Here is a 7,378-nt window from a genome sequence, read left to right on the forward strand (position 1 = left end):
TTTTATCATGCTCTCTCGTTTTTTGTAACCTTTTTTATTGGCTTCCAAACATAGTCGGCACAGTTGGCTTCATGTAAAAACGAGAAAAGGAAAATTTTCTGATAATACATAGAGAAAGCTCTTCACTATATCTCTTGTGAGAGTACGAGTTGTCCAATAGAAAGTGGAAAACATTGACGGTAGGATAGTGAGAATTCTTGACCTGCATTAAAGAAGGAAAAAAATATTATTAGATGGCTAATTAAGGGAAAAACCTTCTTTACGGTTCACCTAGTTATGCCAAGTGAGAGGGTGATGATTAAGGTATCAATCGGTATGATACTCTTGGGATATGGAAACGGACTCTATAAGAACGAGCTATTGTGATCGTCAAGCCAGGTCAGGGCCTCGAGCTCGTCGAATCGTGAACATGCACCCCGCCTTGCGCTGGGGGCGTGTAACTCCTCATCTTGGAATAACACTAAAAAAGAAGAGAATAACCCCTGCGGCTTACATAAGGCACCATGAGTCTATCATGGACCAACAGGGTCCGAGACTTTCGCCCACGTCACACCTAATCAGGCACGTGGGAAGCAACGGATAAACGTTATCTCCAAATTACACTCTCCAACGGTCTCACTCCACTTCGGAATTCCAGCTTTTCAATTCAAGCATAACACAAACTCTCAACCACCTTAAATACGGGAGGTAACACACGTCTAACCCATTTGAACATTCATTGAATTGACTATTGCTCAGAGATATTCTAACTTAAGCATCGGAGTGAGATCACCAACGACGCCCGGTACCCTCTGCTAATCTTTGTCTTGCAGGAAGAACTCACTCCAACAGGATTTCTGACGCAACAAGATACATTATACATTTTACCTCATATCAATATTGTATCAAATATCGATCAATATATGTATGTCATAACGATACTATACAATATCTATTCTGTACAGGTTGATACAGGTTTTCGGTATAATATCTGTACGATATAATTCATTGCTTATTGTTTTATCCATATCAATACCGAATACCAATTTGATACAAGCATATTGATATCATGTCAAATTTATTTGGTATGGTATGATACAGTATAAGCGATATGGTTTCAATATCGGTACACGGTATGCGATATGAGTTCACACCCTGTGTCAATTTTAATCAATTGAATAGTTTAGGAGTGTCGCACTGCACACCTTGAGGAATTGGAGATGATTAAAATCCCCTTAGTTTTCATTACTTTGTCTTGTTTGAATCCATGTAGTCGACCCCATTAAATTCAAATAAGACTGAATTTGATAATATTGTTGGTGAGCAGAACAAGGACGCGAGGGATGGAAATTGTTAGATTGATAAGGTTCATACTCAGTTCCTCCCTCACCCTCACCCCCACCCCAATTTGATGTAATAATGACCTCACGATCTCCTCATCCATGATCCAACCGACGTAGTTAAGACCTAGTTATACCAACACTAAACATACCACCTTTGCTGCGACAGATCGTAGAGAGGAAGGGATATCAATAGTTGACTTCATCTGTACTAATTAAAAAGAAAAAAAGATTAAGAAGTTTTCGCTTATGTGATAAATTAGAGTTGACCTTGAAAATCAAAGAATTTAGTAATTTCCCATAATTGAGATAGAGGGAGAGAGAGGATATGAACATATCCAAACAGCTTCAGTGAGTGAATAGGAATAAGAGGTGGACTTCGAATTTTCTCCAACAACAACTGTGGGAAAGTGCTTATTCAAGACGGGTATTCTTGAATCGTTATCCTCTCCTTTTATAGTACGGTATTGTAATTTATCGTGTGATAGTTGCAGAGACCATGTGCACTATATAGAGCCCGCTATGTCGCATGGTCTTTACAGTGTCACATGATGAGTTGCAACACCATATTATAACAGGAAAGGATAAAAATTCATCTAAGATTTTTTTTTTTTAATAAAAAAATTCCTCTAAGCCAGGCCTTCAGATCTTAAGAGAACGTCAACTTCTGACTTATCTCTCTCTCTCTCTCTGTGACACGTCAAGAATAGGACTTTGCCTAATTTGCCATTGCTAAAGGATGACCTTGACTGGGTGAGGGTTAGCATGTGAACATCTGGAAAAGTCAAATACAAGATATATATATTTTAAAGGAAAGGATATGAAAGCATGCTTTGATAGTGGTTTTCAACTTTTGCATTTTCCTTTTTAAGTCTTTAATCTCTATCCCTATCTTTATATCGTTCTATCTTTAAGTAGAAGATAATGGGACATGTGAGGTGAGAACAAGAATCATATATACACTTTTTTGTCGTTTTCTGAGTCAAAAAGAAGGAAATTAGAAAATTGGTAGTGATGGTTCATTCATTCAATCCCTTAAATATACAAAACTTTGTATAGGATATGGTCCCTATGGAAGAAGTGGAGCAGTGTGTCTTCGAAGTTCTGAGGTCTGGTCCACTGTGTGGCCGTGGATATACTTCTGTTTGGTAAAAGAGAGGGATCATTCATGCATGAGGGTGACTAAAAATTCCATTCAAATTTCTTTTTGTTATTCCTATTTTCTATCAAATAATAACAACAATAATAATAGAGCAAGAGATCCTTTTTTTTGAGTACGAATAATAGGGCAAGAGATCGCTGCATGGCTACATAGCTCATGCACCAGAACAGGGCATCCAAAAGGGATGAGATTTTTTATGAATGGGGTTCCTCTATGGCACTGCAGGGTATTTGGCGCATATCGGACGGCCATGAGCACTAGGCACACAGCCCCATCTAGTGCCCGTGTGTTGGGCTGCGTGCTTAGGTGCTCCTGATCGTCCGATGTGCACTGGATGCCCTACGGCACCACAGAGGATCTAGATCTATTTTTCATTTCATGTGATGGGATAGTCATTCCACCCTTACTGTGTCTAGGTGCAAGTGCACACAACATGGTAGCCTTGCCTTTTTTTTATCCCATAATAATAATAATAATAATGGAAAAAGATCCCTGTCAGGTTGCGTATGTGCAACCTACGTTCAGACACAAGACTATGGAAAATGACCACCTTGTCTTTTAAATTTAAAATATTTGTCCCTTGAAATAAAAAAAATTCCACCCCATTGATTTTCGTACATGCACTCTCATTGGCCCCATACTTGTACAAGGACCACACAGCTTGACAATGATCTTTTACCCTAATAAGAATAAGGGAGAGAGAATATTGCTTGGTTGTGTGACTCCTACACCAGCACGGGGCCAATGGGAACATCTATCCAAACATCTAACATGGGGCAGGATGGTTATTTTGCCAACCCCAGTGTCTAGAGTTCAGTTCCTCTACATGTACGTGTGAGAGGTAACCACCTGTCCCATATTAACCATTTACAAGGGAAGGAGAGGTGTTAATGGAAACAAAAAAGACAAGTAGTTACCTCTTAATGTACGTTCACAATCTATTTTCCTGTGTCCGACCGTAGAGGGTGCGACCAAGCAACTTTCTTTTTCCTTAAAAATAATGAAGCCATCAATTAGCATGAAAATCCGGTGGTTGGTGGGTTTGGGCTTTGCCTATCTGACCCCACTTACGGCAAGGCTGGGCTTACGGTTGGCTGAATAGCCTCATGTATTCTGCCTGGTAAAAGGCCATATGCGAAAATTAAGGATGCCTTCCATGTTCCAATCATTAATAATTTTAATATTAATTTTAGAACCACACCCCCACCCCAATACAGGAAAACCATGAAATTTATTTAGGTTTTGTATTCTAAATAATGGAACAATATCAGAACCATTAAAGTTCCCTTTTTTTCATTGGGTCTAGAACCGTTTAGGAACTGATACCGTTCCATCCCGTTAATAATTGGATCTAGGACCTAGGTTTGGTCCCATTTACTAAATAGGATGGAACTAAGATTGACATTTTTGGTACCAATACCAGTATGGACCCATCTCGAATACCAGAATAATCCCAATTGACACCCTTACTGGCCACTGCAAACCGGGACATCCACCACCCCCAAGCCCATCCCCACACCTACACGGATCCGGATCTTCTACTTCTGCTTGCCTGTTACTACCATGCACCCTACACACAACAAGACAAAAAATACCACCTTACCCTTGCTCAAACAAGGCATTTGGGCAAGGATAAGGTGGTATTTTCACCGCACTGTTGTATCTGAGGAGCACACCACAGTAGGGGCAGTCGGAAGTAGAAGATCTCGATTGCACCCACACCAGCCACACCCACCCATATCAGAAAATAAATAACAATAATAATCGTGTTTTTCAAAGAAATAATAAGATTAATAATAATCCGATATTATTATTAGTAGGTTTTGGAAATGGTAGTGCCACGCTCATTCAATGGGCGTGCATCCACGCTTCAACAGTGCATGACACGTGCTATTTGTTCATTCTTAACCTAATTAGTACCACGTGTCATGCTCTAGGTTTGATTGTAGTGCTACACGCTCTAAGGCGTGAAGCCTCAGCATATTTTATTTTCCCAAAATAAAATAAAAAAAATGAAATCTTGTAGTTTCAAATAATTAAGAAATCTCACTTGTAATTTTTTTTTTTTTTTTGTTGGTAATTGTCTCTTCTTTTCATTATACATACAAAAATTTTAAAAATTCCACCAATTGAGAAATATCATAAAATAAAGTAAAAGGCTTCCATGGCCATCCTTTGCTTGATCCATGCATCAGCTAATCTACCATATTTTGATGACAATCCATCCATATTGTTATGCATGTCCATTTTATTCTTTTGCTTCTTGCAAGCCCTGATTCAATCTCCGTATTTTTTATTCAGCACATGATGCCTGATAACCTTTGGTAATCCTTAAGAGTTAAAAAAAAAAAATCATAATGTGGGGATGTGGTTTTTTTTTTTTTTTGTGGATAAAAATGTAATCACACAAACTACACACCAATCCCAAAAAGGTTAAGATTCAAACGACAAAAAAACATTACATTACGACTCATCCAAAGGAAATAAAATGTGATAGCGAGGATTGAAACAAGACTCTGTTTATTTGATTTTAACAAAGAAGGACTATCAATAAGAGACTCGATCAAGTCACAAAGAGAAAAATATTCAGACCTTAAGTCTAAAGGTCCAGCTACCAAGATCATTTAGAAAAATCACATGATAAAAATAGGTGCTACTTAATCTCAAGTTCTTTCTTACAAAAAAAAAATAAAAACAATAGGGATCATTGGGTAAGAAAGAAGCTAATGTATTATTAACACATAATGTGTTTACTAGTACTTTCCACAAAAATATGCGAAACTTAGGGTGTATTTTCATATGCCAAACAAAATCCCACAATTTCTTAGAAAATTGCCTAACATTCAAAATATTTTTATTCAAAACCAACCACTTAACTGCAATTTTAATAGAAAAGACCCCAGTTTTACTAAATGGACAACCAAAAATCATCTAAACCTAATGCACTTTAATGGAATATGAAGACCAACATTACCCACATCCATAGGAAATAAAGAATATACCAAATTAACATTCCAAGTTCCATTGTGAATGAGTTCATTGAAATATGTAAGGGAAAAAGAAGGCAGCCAGACTGCGTGGTGCCTTGTAATTTCAGAAATCTCTTGCCCTTTAATTTTTTTTATTAAAAAGTGGCCAATAGAGGTCCGTGATTAGTAGATTATTGATAACAGTAAGGGAAAAAAAGGGCAGTCAGGCTGCGTGGTACCTGCACCCAGACACAGAAAGGGTGAAATGATCGCCCCAACTCCAGTGAAATGCAAATCCCACCTCTTTGGGTGCCCCCACATGCTTTCATTGGCCCCTACGCTATACAGGGGCCATGCAGCCTAACCGCGATCGTACCCTCCCAAACAAGAAATGGGTCAAATGTTATCAAGGAAATTCAATGGAAGGGTTGAATTCAGGTCTAGGAAGGACACTTTGATGGCATTGGAAATTGTAGGTCCAAAAATGGAAAAAATTCCAGCACGCTCTCATCAGGAAGTATATCATCAGCACATCAAATTTTTTTTTTACCATGAGAAAGAGTGATTCGAAAATTCTGAACGTTGATTGCTTAGAAAATAATGTAGATTGCCACATGTTAAATTTTCAGATCGAGATTCATTGTATCCCCTTATATGTAGACATACCCTCCCATATATGTCATGCAACATTATAGTCTATGATTACTTAGGGAAAATTACAAGATTAGCTACTTTTGGGTTTTCATTTACAAAACTGTCCACCCTATATTTGAGTTAACAAAAATAGACAAAAACAAATTTAGTTTCACAAAACTAGACAAACCAGTGACTCTCCTTCCTTCCTTCCTCGGCAGTTTCCCTCTGAAAAAATCTCTTTTTTTTTCCTTTGTTACTTGGGGTAGCAGAGAATGGCGGTGGCTGGGACAAGGGTAGGGTTGCAGGAATGGAGGATGTCTGGGTGAGAAGACAATGACGGGGGTAAAAATATCAAAAAAAGTAAGTGTGGGAGGGAGAGACACTATTTTGTCCAGTTTTGTAAACCTTAACTTGTTTTTGTCTATTTTTGTTAACTCAAACATAGGGTGGACAGTTTTGTAAATGAAAACCCAAAAGTAACTAATCATGTAATTTATGTCTTATTTTGCCCCGTATGACAAATTGGATTTAATTGAAATTTCACAAGTGAGCAAAAGATCTTGGGTTTCACCTATCCACAAATTTTCAACTCACCTTAATTATGCAGCAAGCATTGGAAGACATGTTATTTTACTTTCAGGAGTGAGCAATGCCGATACCCTGCTCCCCCAAGAAACCAAATTCCAAGGTTTACTAACCCCTATCTCGAGCATCGAGCTCCTCTCTAGGGAGCCCAATGCCCAGGGAGGCATCCAATGGCAGGGCTGTGCCACACACATCCCGGTGACTGACTGGCATGCATCGGGATGTGTGCAGCACAATCCAGCCATTGGATGCCCCCGGGAACTTGCTGGGCTCTCCTTGGAGAGGAGCCGGATCCCTTTGTCGAAGGCTTGCAAGAGTTTAAGTACGCTCTCGTCCTTGTTTAACAAGCACTCTCAAACACTAACCCTTCACAAATGGACCCACAAGTTTGTTTCATCCCTACCCGTGTAATTATATGCCTATCACTTTGTCAGTTACCTATTACTATTAGGACCCAGTTTCTCTTAACTCGTAGTGAAGAGATTTTGAAGAGAGAATCTCTTCATCCATGAGATCTGACCCTCTGGTTGGACTAGAGAAGGGTATTTCGAACCTTGAAAAATAGAAGATGGGAGTTAATGATGATATTCACTCTTTCTAGAGTCCAATCATATCGTCGCCATGGATGAATAGATTATCTCTTCAGCTTAAGCTAAAGAAAAAGTAAATCCTTACTTTAAAACTACATCTACAGATCCAAGCATGAT

Source organism: Telopea speciosissima, chromosome 8 (genome assembly GCF_018873765.1).
Source record: "Telopea speciosissima isolate NSW1024214 ecotype Mountain lineage chromosome 8, Tspe_v1, whole genome shotgun sequence".
NCBI lineage: Eukaryota > Viridiplantae > Streptophyta > Magnoliopsida > Proteales > Proteaceae > Telopea > Telopea speciosissima.